This window comes from Malaclemys terrapin, chromosome 1, assembly GCF_027887155.1.
Source record: "Malaclemys terrapin pileata isolate rMalTer1 chromosome 1, rMalTer1.hap1, whole genome shotgun sequence".
Lineage (NCBI taxonomy): Eukaryota > Metazoa > Chordata > Testudines > Emydidae > Malaclemys > Malaclemys terrapin.
Window position 1 is genome coordinate 84,485,878 of NC_071505.1, and position 22,375 is coordinate 84,508,252.

Genomic DNA, 22,375 nt, shown 5'->3' on the forward strand with positions numbered 1-22,375 from the left:
TCACCTACGCAAGAAGTGCACCAACAGCTTACTAAAGCATACCGTGTTATGCATTATTGATAGTGGAGTATGGCTGATCAATTTCAAATATCTTTGTATAAAAAAAATAGTTCATAGTAGCAGAGATAAGAGAAATCAGAAGGTAAAATTTAGACACTTTTCCTCTATTCTTTTCAGCATATTCATTGCTTATCGATTTATTTGTCTAACTTTTCTATTTATTTAAGTTTTTATTTGAACCCTCCTCCTCTGCCCCAGAAACCTGTCTGTCGTAACCGCCACTTCCAGCTCATTTTCTATCAACTAAGGCTCTGATCCTGCAAGGTGCAGAGGCCTGTAAAAATCAGTGGGGCTCCATGCTGTCTAAAGGGTGTCCCCACATGAATCAGATTACAGGAATGGGTGTAAGGCCCATGTGACAGGCTCTGTCAGGCCGTGTCTGCCCCCTGCTGGATGCATCAGCACCCTGACCCCCTTGCTCAAGAAAAATCCACTCAGACTGGGTTATCAATAAGACAGTCCTCTGGAGGTCTAGAGTGGCCTGGAGGAAATACTGGCCAGTCAAGACCTAACAGGCCAGTTAAAAAGGCTTGCCTGCTTCTTCTCAGTGGCACAGCGGAGTGAGACTGGGATAGTGCTAGACGAGAACCCCAGGGCCAGGTTTACAACACGGGCCACCTTGCTCCAAGCAGGCAGCCAAAACATATGGGCTAAGGCTGGAAACACCTACAGTACCATGCCTGGTCCCATAGGGGGATGTTACAGAGCAGCCCCACCCGCCACACTCCAATCTTGCAAATGATTTATGCACATGCTTAACTTTAAGCACTTTTCATTGCAATCTGTGGAACTACTCACATGCTTAAAGTTAAGCAGGTCTGTAAGTCTTTGAAGAGTCAAGGCCTAAGTTTTAGAAGTGAGTTAGAAGTGGCTGGATGTCTACATGCTGCTTGTTTTCTTTCCTCAGCAGTCCCTTTTATTTAAAGTGTTCATAATATAACTTTCTTCACCTGCATTTATTCTCCCTAAAGAAGAAGCATCTATTAAATTTCTTGTGGTTTGTAGCCAAGTAAATTTCTTCAGAATTACAGTATTTTCACAAGCAATCCCCATACTGCATTTGTTTAGCTCAGTAGCAGTACTGTGTAGAAAATACCTTCTAGCCACTTCCACTTCTGATTACAATAGTGTATTGGGAAAATGTCCACTACCACAGGTGTCCCCAAAGTTCTCCCCATACCCACCCTCCCAAAAAATAAGATATATTAAAATCACTACTTTTAGAATCCAAGTGCCTTTTGGGGAGGAGGGGGGTGATTTGTGTTTTTGACATTTCCCTCTGGTTGCAAGTTGATAAATATCAAAGAATGAAAACCCTTTTGATTTGTAGAGAGAAAAAAAGGCAACACTCCAATCTCCAGAGCCATATTGGCAAAAAGAAGAACAGGAGTACTTGTGGCACCTTAGAGACTAACAAATTTATTAGAGCATAAGCTTTCGTGGACTACAGCCCACTTCTTCGGATGCATATAGAATGGAACATATAATGAGGAGATATATATACACACATACAGAGAGCATAAACAGGTGGGAGTTGTCTTACCAACTCTGAGAGGCCAATTAATTAAGAGAAAGAAAAAAAAAAAAAAAAAAAAAAAAAAACTTTTGAAGTGATAATCAAGCTAGCCGAGTACAGACAGTGTGATAAGAAGTGTGAGAGTACTTACAAGGGGAGATAGTCAACGTTTGTAATGGCTCAGCCATTCCCAGTCCTTATTCAAACCGGAGTTGATTGTGTCTAGTTTGCATATCAATTCTAGCTCTGTAGTCTCTCTTTGGAGTCTGTTTTTGAAGTTTTTCTGTTGTAATATAGCCACCCGCAGGTCTGTCACTGAATGACCAGACAGGTTAACCTGCTCTGACAATAATTCTATTACTAATATATTCCCTTGGTTTGCCTTTTGAACTCTGTCATTCCTTGCCTTGCAGCTGTGTTTAATGAGTGGTGAGATTATTCAAATGAGCCCACAGGAAAACATTATTTTTTGAGGTCCTAGATCTTGAGCAAGCATTTCCTGCCACAGTCAGTAGGTAAGACCTTAGGATCAGATTCAGTTTTATACTTAAGGGTTTGTAGGTACTTTTGTACCCTATAAATATGATTGTGCTCAGCCATGATATAGCTGATCTCAGCTTAGAGCAGCTGCCAACAAGCGGCAATAAAACAAAGGGAAAAACAGATCAGCCTGTCACTGATGAGTGAAAAGCCAAGCATTAGTGAGCTTATGTTATAGCATTCAAGCTTTTACATGTAGGTGGTGGTGTAGCTTATAGGATATCCGAATACAAGCACAGTTACGTATGGGAGCTTGTAGCCATAAGTTAACTCCTGTTCTTAACTGGTGAGTTTAGTCCCAGGGAGAGAAAAGAAAGACAAAAATAAATTTAATTCTGTACAGAAATATACCATATGAGATACATTTCCAGCAAGGAAAAAATTAATAAGATCTAATTTAAAACTGATCAACAGTCAATTTATTATGGTAGGCTTAAGGATTTTTCCTAAGGACTTTACAAAGAGATAAGCATCTCATGAATAAATAAAGTCAGAGAGAACAGACTAAGGTGTTTATTGATTCGCAAGCCATTTGTTTGAGAGTTTGCCCCGAAGGGGGGAAGTACCCTATTATTATTGATGATATAGGAGTTATAGTTATAGTCGCAGACAACAAACTACATTTAAATGATGTCTCAAGGTTGGAACACAAACCAAGCAAAGCCAGGAAATTCAAAGTTAAGTCTGACACTATGTCACACTGCTCAGTGTCAGTACAAATGATAGCTGTGTCTTTGCATATCCGAGCTTCTGGTGGTTTATATCTCAATTTTAATGGCATATAAGTGGTATTATTTCTTTTTGAATTAATTTTTGTTTTACTTTATCATTTAAAAAATACCATGGGTGCATGTGGTGAATAATACAACAGACCACAATCAATCTTTTATGGGTGATCCTGTCTGCAGTATAAACACCGCTTTACCACTTGCCTGAATGTGCAATTGGTGAATTAATGGTTATTATATATTAATTATGGATTTGCATAGCAAAGCAATATCTAAGGTGTTTTTGCAGGCGGATCAGAAGATGAGATCCCTGATCCAAAGAGCTTACAACCTAGGCAGACAACATGGCGACAAAGGAAGGCAGGAGGTGAAGCAACAATAGCAGTGTGACTGAGCGGTGAAGGATAGTGCACCTCTTAGTCGTTCCATGATTTTGTTAGGATATTTTCTAAGGTGTAAAGATTTTTAGTCATTTAGTTTATTAACACTTGTCAGGGGAGAGTGCTATGAAAAAAAGACCTTTTCTAAGCAATGGGTTTTAAAGAGGGGACTGAGAAAGGAGAATCATTTTTAAACCATTTTATGCTCTTCAATGAACAATGGCATTCGTGGAGCTTCTGCAGAGTGCCAATCTAAATATATGCTGATTTACACTGGCCCTGTGTACGTATATTCAGGAGCAAATGCTCCTTGCAGATCCACACTATGGATATCAGAAGTACAAAAATATTTTGCAGTAAAACATTGATCAGAACCTATGGCTCAGCTCCACATCCCAATCTGTATCGTGTTAGTGGATCTCCTGGAGGAAGCATGGTTAATGCTAAAAATGAGCATTTTGAGCAAATAAATATGTTTTTCCACAGAGGCAAATCAGTGAACTTCAGTTATCATTGGCAGGAATATTTTTTGCTCCTGAGCCTCCTTATTTGTGTAGCTAATCCAGAGCTTTCAGGCTACATGAGCTTTTTACCCTTTTATTTTTCAACTTCAGTAAGTCGGATCCAAATGCAAAACCTAGGACTCGGTGACATGTAGATGTGTTGCATTAAGATTCATAACTGTATTAAGAGGAATTGCTGAGGTGCTTCTGTGTTCGAATCCAGCAGGCACGCAATGAAGTAAAGGATGGACAGCCTATCTCCTTAGAAAAGGAGATTCAGAAAAACAGGGCACTTTAGAGGGCTAACAATGAGTTTCAGGTTTCACAGAAGGAGGCTTTAATAAAACAGCCAGATCTCCAAGCTGGAGAATTAAATCAGCAATGCAGATTCCTGTTTTGCAAATCTGAGTGTTGATTTTAGTGTGAATATGCAGGATTTACTGAGGAGGCCATATTTGAACATTAGGCCCAGTGTTTAATTTTTGCTTGCCCGTATCCCAGCAGGCACTTGCCTGCAAAATGAATCCAATGTTCGCATCCCGTGCTTCTTGTGGCACAGCAAATGTGGAAATAAATTTGCAGTTAGCCATTTTTCTTAGTTTTTTCATATTTTTCTGATGCAATGATGATCATTTTTATTGTTTGTTGCGGGTGTGGAATGATCTCTATAAAAGCTGTGGTTTTAGTAGGAGCGGCTCTATGTTTTTTGCCGCCCCAAGCACGGCAGGCAGGTGGCTTTTGGTGGCGCGCCTGCGGGCAGTCCGCTGGTAACATGGATTCGGCGGCATGCCTGCGGGAGGTCCGCTGGTGACGCATCATCGGTGTCCCCGCTGCCGAATTGCTGCCGAATCTGTGGGACCGATGGACCTCCCGCAGGCATGCTGCCAAAGGCAGCCTGACTGCTGCCCTCACGGCGACTGGCAGGCCGCCCCCTGCGGCTTGCCGCCCCAGGCATGCACTTGCTGCGCTGGTGCCTGGAGACGCCCCTGGGTTTTAGTATGGTCACTGTTAGTTCAGATTCACCTGGGTACAAAACAGCCAGAAAATTTCACATAAGAACAGAAACAGACAGTGCAGGTCAGATCTTTGTGACCCACATATCATCTGGGGGGAAGGAAAATAATTGTTTTTAAGGCAATTTTACAAATAAATTCCTCCCTTCCTAAAGAAGCTGACCAAATGCCTCCCAAAGCTTACTTAGAAACCAAGCAAGCATACAGCCCATATTCTTAACCTCAAGTAGAAAATGATATATATGTACAAATAGAATGAATAGATATAGTAGACCATAACCTTTACGGAGATATATTACAGGGCACAGGCAGCACAAAACATATTCCAGTTATGTCCTACATACATTTATAAGCATCCCCTCCCCATAAAGCCTTATGGGGTACACCGTCACAGATGGGTGGACTATACTATTTATCTTGTCATTGCTACAGAATGAGTAGTATCCTGAACCAACAGTATCTTCAGTTCAGGAAATATTTAAATCTGTACTTTTTGCTGTTTTCAATTCTGCTGTGGCCTTTTTGCATCTTCAGGATGAACGATCTTGTTGTGCAACACTGAATGTTGTCAAAGTGTCTTTATGGTTTGAATTATCCACCAGCTCTTAAGATCCTTTGGTGAAATAGAAATTAGAAAGCAAGGTTCTTCTCTCAACATCAATGTTAGCATGAGAGAGAAAATGTTTTTTAATCCAACAGACTTCATATAGATGACCATTGGTATGGTCAATACTGAACCCGATTAGTTCCATATGTGCTGTTTGACTGTTTGCAGGGTCAAATGCGGGGACAAGATTCCAAATATCGAAATGCTTAATCGTTGTCAGATGTCTGGCATTCAAAGCATGCTCACAAAAACCCAGCTGTATTGGTCTGGGCGTCTTGTTCATACAGCCAACTCGAGAATACCCAAGGCCATATTTTATGGTCAGCTGAAGCAAGGGACCTAGTCTCATGGTGACCAGTAAAAATGATATAAAGACACACTGAAGTCAAACTTGAAAGAAAGTCAGGTAGACCCCAGCAACTGGGAAGCAACAGCCCAAAACACAGCAAGGTGGCAGCAGACTTTCCATGTCACTGTTAACCACTTTGAAGCAAGGCACATTAATTAACATCTTAGATGAAAAATGTGAACAGTGCAAAGCAAGGATACAAGAGTCTGTAATGGTCCTGGACAGTCTTGTCTGTCCCACATGTAACTATGTTTGCAGTTCTTGCATTGATTTGACCTGACATATACGTGTTCTCCTCCTATAGCGTTTGTTGAATTGACTCCATCAATACTGAACCTGTATAATGTGATTTCTGGAGATAATGGTTCATGACTGTGAACTTTCTGTTTTATTGTGTTTTCCTTCTGAAGAAGCAGATGGGATTTAGCTTAATTGTTAAAATAATTTGTCATATGGAAGAAAACACAGCAGATTATTATATTAACACTAATTTTAATGTTTCATCATATTATTACAGTTGCAGTTGCCATGATACTCTGTTCAGTATATTCATTCAAGAAGTTGAATGCTATATCTTACAAACTGAGATCCGAGTACTAACATATGGTGTATAAATAGATCTTACCACCTGGAGCCCGTTAAAAATCTGTAAGGAAGAGATTGCCACAGTGTTAACTCCTCACTGCTGGAAATCAATTTGCCAATACCAGACATTTTAAAGAAACTCTTAGCAGTGGAAACTCCTGATTTGCTGCTGTGCCAAAGGGTTAATGATGGTAATTGCATTGGAATACCTGCCTCAACTTAGTCTTTCCCTTTTCTGATTGTCTTGGGAGTCAAATTGTTTTTAAATTGGTTTGTCACTTGAATGCTGTTGTAACTTTGTGGTTCGGGTAATGGAAAGGAAGATAATGTCAAAGTTATATAGCAGTTCTTTCCCCAATCAATCTCTGCCTTGTTTTAGACCTACCTAGGAAGTGTTCTGTATCACATGGGAATAGGCAGATTTAGGGTAGAACATACAGGAGAGAAAACTCTCTGCTTGTAGTGTATGCTTTATTTCTTTCTAGAGACTGATAGCTGTATGGAAGTTTGTATTTCCGAGGGATAGTCCCACAACTATAGTGAGTCACCATGCACCAGCTTAGTACCACACTCAAAATGTGCCTAAAAAATAAAATTTCTCTTAAATCTGAAGAATTTTTGCTTAACATTGTTACCTACTTTCCTTTTCTGCCTGATGATGGGCATAATGAAATTGATTCAATGCCCACTGAAGTCAGTGGCAAGTGGGCAGGGGGTCTGGCCCTGTGGATCTACCGATAGTATTTCATACTGTCCAGTCTGGTACAGTGGAAGATAACTATGATAGTAAGTCTTCCAGCTTTTCGTTGGTCTGTGTGGACTTCTTATTTGTTTCTTTGTTTGTGTCACACTACAAATAATAATTTATCACTGTGGGAGAGACTGAGAAAGCAATATGTATACCAGTAAGAATATTTCATTCATTGAATGAGTTTTAAGGAAGTGAGTCTAATGATAAGTGGTGATTTAGGGGGAGGTAGCAGTGCCTACATTCTGTAATGACTGGAGCACTATAAATGCTCAAGATAGATGGTTAGATTTGACAGGAACTCAGTTACTCCAACAGGGGCCAAGTAAAGGGCAAGTAATTTCCCAGAGAAGAAAGTGATAAAAGGCAAGGGGGGTTAGGTGGAATTTATTGTGGGACTGGGGAAAGCTTGCTGTGGATGGAGTGGGAATATAATGAGGGTTGAGTGGTAGTAACAGTCAAATAGAAATAGTGGAAAGGGATAAAGGAGAGAAGAGACTGAAGATGTAATAGGAAAGAAAGAGAGAGAAAGATATAGAAATAGGGGTTGGATGAACAAGGAGTGGGCATGGGAGATTAGAAGTTGGGGGGAAAGTACAGTAAGGTACATAGGGAGAGTAGGAAGATGGAGAGAAAATCATTCAAATACAGACGTGGAAGAGGTGGGGTAGGAAGTAGCACAGAAAGGAGCAATGAAAGTTAGTCCTGCAAACAGGATGAGAATGGAGAAGAGGTTGTGATAGGGAATGAGAATTGGAGCTGAAACCATAACACCATCTATATAATAAGGTTTCAAGGGTGTCATTCTTTGTGGCCTAGAACATCTGTTGAGTAAATGTGAAGTGATGGAAACTGCCAAAAGCATGGTTGAGAACTCTTTTTGTTCAGAATATCACCAGGTTGAATCATCACTGGTGGTGGTGTACAGCTACCATAAAACAAGTATCTGCCCCACGCAAGAGTTTTAGATCATTATGTCTTAATGGGGGATCTGTGCCCAGTTTGATGAAATGTGTATATAATATTTGTTTTTCTTTTAGCTGCTGCACACCTGGTCACTTTCACTTCGATTCTATTGAAAATTGGTGTATGTTTGTGGTGCAGTCTTCTATATGCATTAAACCTTCATACCTTTATGAATGCTTATGGAATCCTAGCAGATTTTAGGTAAGTAAACAATATATAAAATTACAATAAATTAAACATGACATAACATGAATTGTTTGGGAACTGGTAAGATAGTGGAAAAGTCTTTCCTAATTTACATTATCTGTGAGATATATGATAAATATTTTCTGTGCCTATTTTGTTAGAGATATCAAATTGTAATATTGTACTCAACCTCCCTTTTTGTTATTTCTAAATGGATTTTAATCACATCATGTCCAATAATTTCTAATGCTCCATTAAGGATTTGAAATGCAATTTATTAGGAACTCCCCAAAGTCATCTTTAAGCTGTGCAATCTGTGTTTTGTTAAAACTTTACATAAAATCAATACAAAATTATAACAGCACAAATACATAAACAGTTCTGAGTTAGCATTATATTTCAATCTGTTTTTCTATCAATAGTTTTGAAAATGTATAGTATAGAGGAGAGGTAATCGAGGTCTCAGGCACCAGTTTTGTTGCTCTGACTAATCAAATGCAACAAGAGATCACCAATCTATCATTGGCCTAGAGCATCTTTGCATTTTGGGTGGGAATCCTTTGAATTTTTGGAGGACTCCTAGATGTATTTTTGAAACTAGGGCAAGTGAAATTTTTCATTGTATGAAATGTTACTAGGAAAATGCTTAGACCTTAATGCCTTTCTGTGAAAATAAATTTTGGTTTTTGTGTCATTAACTAAGGTCCAAATCATCTCCTCTGCTCCAGAGATTGAGGACAAGTGGACAGAAGCAGGTTCTGCATTAGTAGAATCAAAACATACAAATGAAAAATAAACTACAGTATATTCTGTCCTTAGGAAAATTACCCTCACCTTGTGTTCCACCCACACAACCAATTTATTTACTGAGACAGCCGCTATATAAAAACATTATAAATTTAAACAGAAATATTTTCTCAGCCTTGCATGGTAAGTTCAGCTCTTTTATTATGAATAGGGCTCTACCAAATTCACGGTCATGAAAAACACATCACGGACCATGAAATCTGGTCTCCCACTGTGAAATCTGGTCTTTTGTGCACTTTTACCCTATATTATACAGATTTTCACAGAGGAGACCAGTGTTTCTGAAATTGGGGGTCGTGACCCAAAAGGCTGTTGCGGGGGCGGGGGGCGGATCACAAGGGGGTGGGGTTGCAGTATTGCCACCCTTATTTCTGTGCTGCCTTCAGAGCTGGGCGGCCTGAAAGCAGTGGCTGTAGGCTAGGTGCCCTGCTCTGAAGGCAACACCCTGCCAGCAGCAGCACAGAATTAAGGGTTGCAGTGCCAGACCATGCCACTCTTACTTCCGTACTGTGGCCTTCAGTGCTCAGAGGCCGGAGAGTGGCGGCTGCTGACTGAGGGCCCAGCTCTGCAGGCAGCAATGCATAAGTAAGGGTGGCAATACCATACCATGCCATCCTTATTTCTGCGCTGCTGCTGGCAGTGGCTCTGCCTTCAGAGCTGAGCTCCTGGCCATCAACCACCACTCTCCAGCTGCCCAGATCCGAAGGCAGCACCACTGACAACAGCAGCGCAGAAGTAAGGATAGCAGCACTGTAACCGCCTATAATAAGTTTGTGTGACACCTCTTCCCACCCTCATACGGCCCCCCCACAACTCCTTTTTGGGTCAGGACCCCTACAATTACAACACTGTGAAATTTCAGATGTAAATAGCTGAAATAATTAAATTTATGATTTTTAAAATCCTATGACTGTGAAATTGACCAAAATAGACTGTGAGTTTGGTAGGGCCCTAATTAGGAATCAAATGTTTGTTCTACTTATTGAAATAAAGTAATGGATTAGTCAGAGCTGGTGTTAAAATGTTGTTTTTGAGCACAGCGTGGCTGTATCCTGTATATCAAAAGAGAGATCCCAAATGTCACATTTGTAGCATTAACAAATAGTTCAGACCCCAAGCAGGAAACATACATATTAATTCTCTTTCTTTCCTTGACAAGTAATATTAAAAAAATCATCTCAAAAGTCATTTCAGGACACATTTGCATTTAACAGACACATGGACAAAATGGACAAAAGGCAGATTTTTTATCATGTTGATTTCCATTGTATTATTTAGGCATAGCAGTATTTTCTGTGTTTAGCTTGTTAAGGCACACACACTAACATATTTACAAAGGATTTAAATAGACCCGTATCTCACATGTTTCATCTGTAGATTTGGTGAGTTTTTTAAAACCCTGCTGTCTGGTTTTTGAGATCCCAAGACCAAAGGAATTTCAATTCCTAAGAGCTTTGCATACCCCTGAAAAGAGAAACAATCTTTGATTCTCTCTGCCTCAAAAAGAAGTTTTCCTCATGGTCTTTGTGGAATGATCTCTTCTCACCCATCATAATGGAAGAGAATAAGAAGACATGCAATGTTATGCCAAAAGCAAGATATACAGTATAGGTCACAGCATTGTTATCTTGGTAAAGCAAATTGAAACATAGTAGTGCAACCAACCTGTTTTGCTTAACACCAATCAACATAAAGAAGAAGAAACTATGTTTTTGGATTTATGAAAACATTGACAATCCTTTGCCACCCAAACATCCTATTTTCTTTGGAGGCATAAAATCTAATTTCTTGATGAGGAAATACGTAGATCTTATCAAACTGCAGTTAATGATAAAAGCAAATCTTATAAACAGACAGACTTTAAATAACACATTAAGCTTATCACTGATGATATCTTTAATTATACGAAAGAAAAATGTAAGACAGTCTAATGGGAAATACAAATTACTTGTTAAAATTATTAACAGAGTTAATGTGTTTACATTTGTTTATGTGTACGGGAATCATCTCAAATATTTGACTGCAATGACAATATGTGTAAAGATCAATTAAAAGTCATGGAGATGAGATATTGGATTTTCAGACCTTAATAGGATTTCATCTGCACTTGTTATATTATGTTATTCACTTATAATTGAGCTTCCATCATATCATAGAATCTGTCACCTCACCAATTTATTTTTCCAACCTCTAATGAAACTTTTATTCACTATGGAGACTGTTTTAAAAAGCATTATCGTAGAGGAGCTGTGTGGCGCAGGGATTAATCCACACCAGATTGTCACTTCTAGAGACTTGGGTTCAAATTTATGATAAGCAAAATGAGTTTGGTAGTTTCAGTACAGTTCCCAATAACCATTTGTTTATATGACAGACACCACCAACCAGTTGAGTATAATATGGTCTGAAAGGCAGCCTGCACCCTGAGGAGATTTTAGACTGGAATAACACCAGAATCCATAGGACACCTGATATGAAATGCGGTGGCAAAGCTTGCAGATTTGTGCCTGGCTCTGCGATTAATTTACTATCTTTAGTGAATTAAAAAGAAACAACTAAAAACAGACCTAAAATGCTTTTGCTGAGTAGGGGGCCTGATTCAACCCTGCTCATGGAGGGATTACAAACTGCAGTGCCTGCACTAGTGGGGCATTCATCCTTGTGGGAGGAAGGTAATTATTCTATAGCCTCACTCCCTGGGGTTCCATTCCAGATGGTTGCTTTGATTTTTGGCTTGAGCACCATAGGAGCCCTGCTGAGGAAGGATGCTGATTCGATGTCCTGGCCATGCCACCTCTCCATCCAGCTCTGGTTATTCTGTAGGCTGAGTTGACTGGGTGCAGTCTTCCTGGGGGTTTGAGAGCCATGTGCAGGTAGACTCACTACTGCTAGAGGCTCTCTGTTATGGCCTACTCCAGCAGAAACCAGCACAGAGCCTAGAATTAATTAAGCCCAGTATCTTTAATGTCATCAGGCTGAGGCTATATTAATAAGCCCAATTATTCCAAACAAATATCCTTGACATTTAACTTATTTTTAATTCTGATTTCCATTAACCTTTCTGAAATAATATGCAACACTGACAGACCCCCAGTTGTCAGCAGGCGGGATTGAACCTGGAACTTCTGGAACTCAGTACATGACGCTCTACTGAAGGAGCTAAAAGTCAGCTGGCTGTTAGCTAAGGCTGTAGAGCAGACTCATAATCTCTCTCTAAGTGGTTTTGGTGCCACTAGATGGAACAGAACACACACCCGGAGGTGTGTGGGTTACAAATAAATTGTGCATAAAGTGTATTTTAACCAGTGAATGTATACATAGTGCTAACTTTTTAACAGAACTTCATAACATCCATGTTAACCCTGAAACTAACAGATATTGTTTTAAACTGATATAAATTAAGCTATTTTATTAATTCTTAAAAACACTATTTTAGCTCAGATGATAATGAAAGAGAAAAACACTAGACATAGAGGATGTATTAATGCTGTATATGATGACCACATTCAGACATCTGGCCAGACAATACAATCTTTATTATTAGAGAGTAAAATAATTTATGTTTTTGTTGCCACCAAACTGACCTTATTTAAGTGTTTTAAATCCAGTGCTAAAGGTCATTTCAATTCACCTCTCTTTGAATACTAAGTAGTGTGCTTCAAAGGCAGTCACATTAGACTCTATCTCCTTTTTTATTTTAGTACAGGTGTTAAAATAATGAGTTTTTACAAGTTGGGAGAAAGGGAAGAAGAGATTTTTTTAAGATGGGCCAGAACTTCAGCTGCAGATCTGGCTCAATACTTATTTACAGAAACAAACTCTATTACTGGGCTATTTATTAGGGATATGAAAAGAGAAAAAGGCAAATTGAAGCAGGCTTGCAAAATAAACAAATAAAACCTATAAGAACCTTTATGAAAACAAATTTCAGACTATGGGCTGTTCACAAACTGAGCACTGAGTATTCATTCATGGTATACGAATAGCCACCTAAGTCACATGGCATTGCTTCTGTTCCCTGATTGGATCACAAGCATGTTTTAAACAGCTGAATAATGAATAGCAAATACTTTTGTCTAGGCATAAATACCCTTGTTTGTGTGGAAATGTGATGTGAAAATATTCCATTCATATAAGTATTTGTGAATAACAAAGAATATGGCTGTTGGAGCAGCAGGGGGAAGGGCACTTTACCTGGCTCCCGGTTTGATAGGGGCCTCAAATTAAGTGACTTTATATCGAGGTGCACAGGATCACAGCATCACTCAGATTTGGTCTGCCGCCCACCTCCATCATGACCAGCAAAGTGGCACCTGGTGTGGGGAGCAGAGCTCATCCCCAAGAGACAGGAGTCACTGCTGTGGGATGAGTGTGGGGCAGGCTAGTTCTCCAATCCCCTCGCTCAGTGGTAATTTTTTTTTAAAGTAGGGAGTTCTAGGTTTCAGATTTTCCTGCATCCCCCAAAACCAATGTGGCCCTGACAAAGAATGAGGCATATGAGGACGGCTGAACCAAACAGGGATTAGCATGTCAATTAATGTTTGCAAACACTGTTTTGAAAGTATTCAAACAGATCAAGATTATTTATTATTATTATTGAATAAGATAAAGTAAATGTGTGGGTCCATATTCTCTCTTAGCTCATAGAAGTGAGAAATCTATATTCGGCAGGCACAAAAATGGGCCAGCGTTTTGGACTGGTAGTGCGGGATTCTCAAAATCTACAGGGTGTTGGAAGTGAGGAATGTATCTCTGCTTCCCCTACAGTCTATCCTGGCAGGCTCTGAAGGCCAGGAAACTCTGAGCATCCTCCACTAACTCTCTTCCTTGCTCCCCATTAGCCTCAATGGTACAGGTAAAAGTATTCTGGATGTAGTCAGTGTATGGTAGCATATCTGGGGGAGAGGGAAGGAGGACAGGAGGGGGAAGTGGATAGGGAAAGATAAAACAGACATACTGTGCTGTAAAGGAATTCATTCCAGCTGGTAAATGGCATAAGTTAAATGTGGAGCTATCCTATCTACACGGTATTTAAATATATACACACATTGCCTAAGCTCATCTCTCTCTCTTTTTTCTCTTTAGTTTACCATTGATAGAAGTAATGGAATGTGACCAATTATTATTTTTGCCAAGGTGAATTGGAATACATCCCCAGTAGTCAGTGGGGGAGGAGGATGGTATGATCCTTTCTGAAGCTGCTTGCTTAACCTTTTTGACATTCACATGGATGATGTGAGGTCAGATTTTGTTCCCTGGTGTTTACCATGCTTTCTTATGCTTTGTGTAAACTAAAATGTTTTCTATTAAGCTATAAACCAACATGTTTATGATGAGCACGTGCACACACACCACATTTATGTATATATGTTACTCTGAATAATCTCAGCCATATTTTAAGAGTCAGTCTCCCATATCCTGTTAATTTTCCATATGATGTGGGTACCTAACTGCCTTACATTTCTTTGGAAATCCCATCCTCTGGATCTACAGATATTACCATAAAACTGGTTACTTTTAGCTTTTAACTTTGGCATTTCTTGATTTTTTGAGTCCTTTGCTTTGAAACCTTAGTATTCTTTTAATAAATATTTTTGCAATGAATGTATTAGGTTATTGAAAAAAGAAGAACAATAGAAAAATGTTCCACAATGTGGAAGTAGGTGTTAGACAACATTGAAATGCTCTGTCCCACACAAGATGAGTCTCAGTGAGGCATCAGTTGCTGTCAAGTCTCCTTTATTCAACATGAACAATAAATGACCACATACAGTAAGTCAGGCATATGCAGTTATGATACTGTTCACCTGTATGACCAGATAGGAAAATTGCCTGACAATTTCCTTAAGAGCATGCTTAGCTTTCAGTGCCAATGAGCTAAAACTTATGCTTTCCTTAAAAACAAGAGGCAGCTTTCATTATTTTATTTGCTGCAGTGTTACTAAGGCAACATTTATATAAATAATTCATTTCTTCTTTGACTTTATCTTAACAAAGTCAGAGACTGCATTCTAAATTTCAAAGCAGACCAAAGGGTTTTTATACTCTCCAGCTGGCTTTTGTTATCCTTTACTGAGTGACTGTGCCTTAAGAGAAGAATCATTCCTAACTATCTATCATTGGTCACGTATTGAAATTAAAAAATATGCACTCCATTCCATGATATTTGCATAGTGACAATTATTTTTGTGCCACTCTTTTTGTTAGTGTTCCTGACATCAATTGAGGTCCCTAAGATAAACTATTTTTAAAAGAATACCATGAGACATTAAAACCCCCTTGTCATTTTCCTTCGTGATTTGATATGACATATTCTCTTGACTGATACTCTGAAGCCTGAGGAGAAAGAATTCCCAACTGTGATGAGTAAAATATCATAATTTGATTTTGATGATGAAGCTTATTATCATTATGCTGCCCATAGTAGTGAGTTGTGGTTATCACTGTTTCTAGGTTTTACCAAGTGAGCCAAGAAAGACACACTACAAACTTACTGCCATCCAAGAACAGAGCTGCATTGTTCTTATCTAACCACTGGAACTAAAAATAGGCCAATGCAGAAGGCCACAATAAGAGTGGGTCAGAGGTGGTGCCAGGGTAAGGCCTGGGGCATAGATCCATATTTATATGTCTAGTATCCCCAGTACCCTGTATAACTAACCATGGATGAACTACAGCTGCTATTCCAACTGAAAGGCTGAAATAGCATCTCTGAGGGAGTAAGGTGGGAGATAGCTACAGAGCAGCCTCACACATTGGCCCTTGGTTGTGGGGCTGGATATCATTTTAACAACCACTCCACATTCCACTTGCTTAAAGCCGAGATGCTCCCAATAATTCTGTTTCCCTTCACTTACTAACAGTGCTTTCACCAGAAATCTAGTAGTATTACTAGACATGAAGTAACCTCTATCGAATACTCCTAGGTGCATGTCAGCTGCCAAAATATTAATAAGCCACTCTCATGTCTGTAGTCCATGGGGCTTCATTTGGCCAGAAAAACTAATCCTCCAGCATTTGCTTGTGCAAAATATTTTCATTGTTGCACATATATGGAGCAATTTCATAGATTCCCGATGGCTTCCAATGCCTCTGGCCAGAGTCTTGTTTTTAATTTAGTAGATCTTTTGAAATGTGCAGTTTCATATGAAGGCACTTCAGAAGTTCCACTTTTGATCCATTTTCCTCAAAAGGCACCCTGATTTTTATTGACTTAAATTCATATGAAAAATATGATTTATAGAACTTTACTTCAGTTACATAAAACCCCATGCAAATGAAGATGGACTGTCAATACTTTTCATAATGTTAAGAATCCAGTTCGGAATAGCTGACATTTTATAACATCAAAACAACAGCTCAGTTCAATTTTTAATACATTGGACAACTCCTGAAATGAAAAATGGAAAAAATTCTCTTGACTTAATTTTGACTTGATACTGATATTTTTATGAAGTTCTCTGTTAATTTCATATATAATATGCGTGACCAGAGACTGGGCTTACATTTTTTGCCATACTAACTATGCAAAACATATAACACTCATATGGTACAGTGTGCAGAATATCAGTTGTTGATTGGTTTTCAACTCTACCCCCTTATGCAGTGACCCTCTCAGACCTCACTAAGCCAAGGAAGGGTAAATCATCATTACTTAGATGGGAAACCTCTAAGGAACACCTAGATTCTGCAGCAAGCAGTGGTGGAGTTTCAGTAGACTGAACTTTTCCCTCTCAGTCAGAGGGAAAAGTTCCCCTAATGGTGTCAGAGGGTGCCATATTGCTGGAGATGCCATCTTGCAGATGAGACCTATAGCAGCAGGGGTCCTGGACACCTCTGTTTATTAAAGATACTTGGCACTGTCTCTAAGAGTCAGGTTGTTAATGTTGATGTCTTGAACAAATTCCAGTCTGGGTGAATCTGTTCTGCTACCTTAAGTTCTCCCTGTAGTTTCAGTTGGAAAAGCTATTCTTCGTTTTCTGTCCTAACTTGATGTGTAATTTTATTCTGCATTGTTAAATGGTTGCTGAATCTCACCCCCACAATGGCTAAGTTTCAGTGGTGGGAAAAAGTGCTCCTGTCCATTGTTCAGGTGTGTGTACGTGTATCAGGAGTAAGGCTCTCAGCTATGCCTGCTCAGAACTTCTGATGCCCTAATGAGCCAGCTAGACTGCCCGATGGACCACCCTGCCTGATTGGCTGAGAAAGCCAGCAGGCTGGTTCTGAATCATAGCAGCAGCAGTAGCTTGCTGGCTGCTCAACGCAGATGCCCACGGACTCTCTGCCTGCTTGTGCTTGTCTCTCCAAGCCTGCTTTTCTCCTCACAGCTCCAGCCCAGATTCTGCCCTGCACCAAGCCTTGTTCCCATTCTGTTCCAGCTTTGCTCGTGCCTCAGAACCAGCTCTGCTTCTGCCTTTGCTGACTCTTTTAATCTGGTTCCAACCCTTGGCTTTGACTCCTGACTCCAACTCTGCCTCAACCCTTGGCTCTGGCATTTGAACTCTAATCACTAAGCCTGATTCCCACTCGGACCACTAGACTTGACCGCCTATGACCCAGTCTGCTGATTGTGTGTGTGTGTGTGTGTGTGTGTGTGGCACTTTGGGGTCATCCATGATGAATATCACTATGTAAAGTCAATATCGTCATTTTTAGTAAGGCCCTAAGACTCAAGATTTAAAAAAATCTTTACTCAGAGTTTAACTCTATTAATCAAAGTAGTGTGGTCCCTTTTGACAGAATACCGCAGATAACTAGTTTATGGATTTGAGTTCAAAGCACAATCCAGTAGTTATTTGAGTTATAACACTATAAAGATAAACACTGTACCTTGCTCATACAATTATGACTGCGGCAAAGATAATGTTTTAATAGATTCTACCAAATTGTTGTAAGTAATATCACCTACAACTGAACTCTTCTTACAGTTATATTTATTCTAAAGTACTGTACAATACTTTCCTGCAGGGGACTCTATTTTATATATACATCTCTCTCTCTCTCTCTCTCTCTCTCTCTCTCTATATATATATATATATAATATTATCTCATTGTGGCTACATCCTGTGAGTCACTGGGGTAGGGTAGTTGAAGTAGAGAAGCTGTTTGCATGGGAAATGGAGCCTGATTTTTTTTACAGAACAGTGTCACCGAGCTAGGACCATATAAGTTAAATAGTTTGTTTCTTCTTTAATACTTTGTGAAAAATAAATAGCCTTTTCCATTTATTTTTATCAGAAGAAAACATAAAAATACACTGCATCCTACCAGAAAAGACCAATATGCTTATCTCCCTTTATTTTACATGTGCTACATTTTAAATATGTTGGCAATCCCCCTACACAGAGACCCAGAATGGAGCTGATTAGGTCACATGCTGGGTGTCAAAGCCCTTGATTTATTCCTATGCTCTATCTGGGCTCCATCGTGAGCAGCATCTTATTTTTAAGAGACGTGTGTGATAATTTAGGCCCCGATTCAGGGAAGTTGCCTAATTCAGAAAAGGCATTTAAACACATACGTTTTAAGCCTGTGCTTAAATCCCATTGGCGTCAATGGGACTTAATAATGTGATTATAGTAAAGCACATTCTTTAAGTGCGGTTTTGGGTAGGGATGAATTTAAGCATGTGACTTAGAATAGGTCTATACCAGGGGTAGGCAACCTATAGCACGCATGCCAAAGGCGGCACGCAAACTGATTTTCAGTGGTACTCACACTGCCTGGGTCCTGGCCACCGGTCCAGGGGAGCTCTGCATTTTAATTTAATTTTAAATGAAGCTTCTTAAACATTTTAAAAACCTTATTTACTTTACATACAACAATAGTTTCGTTATATATTATAGACTTATAGAAAGAGACCTTCTAAAAATGTTTAAATGTATTGCTGGCACGCAAAACCTTAAATTAGAGTGACGAAATGAAGACTCGGCGCACCGCTTCTGAAAGGTTGCTGACCCTTGGTCTATACTATGGCAAGGGGTGTGATATCCAGCTCATGTGCACATACTCAATGAGAACTAGGACATGTATAAATAGTATCATAGCCATGGTAACATGGGCAACTTCAGCATGACTTAGCCTTGCTGAGTACAAATCTGCCTGTGTGAATGTCTCAAAAGGTCTATATAACTCTACTACAATCTTTTTGGGCACCTAAAAGGCAGGCTTGAGGGGGAAATGAATACCTGCATGCTCTTTTAGTATGTTCATACACAGCAAGGAAAAAGGAGACTCTATCCAGATAGTTTTCACATCATTTCCAATCCCACAGTGACCATGCTGATTCTATAACTTATTCTTCAGTTTCAGTTTCATGAACAAGTTGTAATATATTAGTGAAAGCAGTTGCAAAGGATTCATATAGCTGACAGGATTCTTGAGAAATGGTTTATACAGCACTGATATCCCAGGAGGCCCAAAATAACAGCCTAAATGTATGGGACAGTGATCACTGGGTTTATTACTTCCGTTTCAGCCTGGTATTTTGCAATTTATAGTTTCCTGATAAATTGGAATCCATTCAGCTGATGCATATTATGTAGGACTATGGAACTGTCTGTGGTACACTGGAGGATTAGAGTGAGTTGCAAATGACTTGGAGGTGTTAATTTAGCAAATTAATGTAGATGGAAAGCATCTTTGCTCCTCATACACCATTATTGAGACTAAGACACAGTAAAACAGCAACATGTATAAGCTCATTTAGGTAAGTGCATTTCCAGCGAAGTCCCTATTTTCAGGGATTTCACATTTGACTATTTGAAAATATTGCTTCAAGCTAAAACTTGGATTTGTAATACAAGGTTTCAGTTCAGTGACATATTATTTTCCAGGAATATTTTTAACGTGTGGGGGGTGGAGGGGAGTCCAGCTGCCATCTTTTTACAATAATATTAGAAGAGTGGAGAAAAGAGTAAAATTTGATAGTATCAAATATATTTTTACTCTACTAATTAGCTCCTTGGCATTAGTAATCTGGTTTTCCATCTCAAATGTCCACGGATAGGAGCAGACATGCTGTTAAACACTGGTGAGAATTATTTTTTTAAAGGCTTTGCTGTTTAAGATAACGTCTTTGAGATTATCAGTCTTGAACATGGACTGGTGCTTTAGAGCATGTTGGTTGCAAAAATATTAACACTGATTACATTGTTTTGTTTGCACGTGAACGTTAACTTTTTTCAACAAAAATCTGGTATGGATTTTAAGCATTCAGATTTTGGAGCTTTTACAAAGTCTAGCTTGTGATTTACTACTTTGAATGGTTTACAGAACAGACTACAACACTGAAAAATCCATTAAGGTCTCTTATTGTATCTTGAGTTAATAATGCCATAACATGAATTTACACTATAGAACAAGATGGCAGCCTCAAAAAAAAAAAATAGTACCGTAGTACCAGGTCACTGACTCAGTACAACCAAATCCAGTTTAAGCCTTGAACATAGATCTGCATAAGTGCCAAATTAGTCCAACAATCTATTAAGTTACCTAGTCCTCTAGTTGTGGGAAATGGAGGGGAAAAGTGGTGGTACTTTTCCAAGCTTTTCCCACAAACCGAGCTCCACCCGTTTGAGACACCAAAATGAGACACCACTCACAGCAGTCTGTGCAACCATTCAAAAATATGATCATGAATGGTCTGATAGGCTCAGCTAAACTCCTCAGGTTTGGTTCCTGCTCAGTAGAGTTTGGATACACCCATCAAGAGAGCTGGATTAAGGCATAATGACAACAGGCCCCTCCTATGACCCCAGTTCTAGAGTCAGGTGATGATGTCAGAATCTACACTTTCATTTAAAAAATAAGTTATAGTTCTGTCCCTCATGGAAGCTAAGAAACACTCGATAACATAACATGGCTGTAACTAATACAGTGATGTCTGTGTGAGCCTTCAGAGAGCTGGCAGCAGCCCCGAGGCAGAAAATTACTGTGCCCCATACCCCTACTACTAGAGCAGATTAGGTCACTATGGTATTCAAGGCTCCATGCTGCAGCTACTCAATGGGGCTTTGCCACCACTGCTGTGAGGGGAGGCAACCTAGTGCCAGTCACCATTCCAGGTGCCTCCTCGTTTCCCTAGGTGGCAGGGAAGAGAAGAGGAGACCTCCAACAACCACTACTGCCTCCTCCAGCTGGCCTTTTGAGGAGCATTTGTTGCCAGTCATATCTCCTTGGAGCAGTCGGACAGAGAGTAGTGGTGTCCCCCAAGCACCATCATGGCACTAAACTAAGGTGTCACAGACTATTGTATAGATTTCATCATATAATTGTCCCTCTCCTTTCTTACATGCTTTGATCTGCAGTGAAATACTTAACAAAGCCAACATTTAAATTATCACCAACAGGCATCTGAGTTAAATCCCCACTGAGATGAATGGGCACTTCATACCTCTAAGATCTTTTCTTTCCAGCTCTCTGAACAAACTCAGGTGGACATTTCTGTATTGGTTATACCATTCATATTTTCATGGTTTTCCTTGCAACAGATTTAGGCCTTGTCTTTAGATAAAAATTGTCTTAGTTCTCATATCAGTGGGAACTACCATGTGTCCACACACAAATTCTTTCCCATCAATGGCTCTTTGGACTTTAGCAGAAGCTACTGCATATCACATCTGAAGTAACTCCATATTGGTGAGAAGTAAAGGCTTTGTGGCAGTATAGTCACATCCCACTGCTGAGTTAACTGAATTGGAGCAAATAGTCCTTCCCCATTATCCTAAACTGCTCTAATCACTGCAGACGTAACCTGTTAGGTTAGTATTCTGTCCTCCACTGCTTTGGGGTCATTTGGACTAGAGGTCACCCACCTGTTCAAGTAATGCTGCTGGCAAATGCACGAGTCCCATTTGCTAGTGACTTGCTTTCAGAATGAGTGAAGAGCACTTTCCCTTTGTTCAGAATGTGTCATTGCCTCTGGCTGGAGCCTGTCGGTGCATTGTTCTGTGGGATGAGTAGCATGCCCAGTCCATGCCAGAAAAGACATGCCAGGATCACTGCAGGTTTTCAGAAGGAGGCTGGAGAGCCATCTGTCTCGGATGGTTTAGACACAACAAATGTGGCATCTTGGCAGGGGGTTAGATTAGGTGGCCCTTGAGGTCCCTTCTAACCCTATGATCCCGTGCAAAGATTTACAAGCAGCTGCCTGGACAGATGACCAAACTGAGGTAGCCCTAAGATGAAATGCAGTGACAAAACTTCTGACAGACCTAGAGAGATGCATAGGACCAAAACAGCTCCTATAGGAACTCACACAAGATCCCTCTTATGAGGAAATTGACAGGATTTTCTGCAAGGAACCTGCCACTCAGCCTAGCCTGGTTGTGAATAGTGCTGATCTTGCTGGAGAGATCCTCGTATAGGCATGTAGTGGTCACTAATT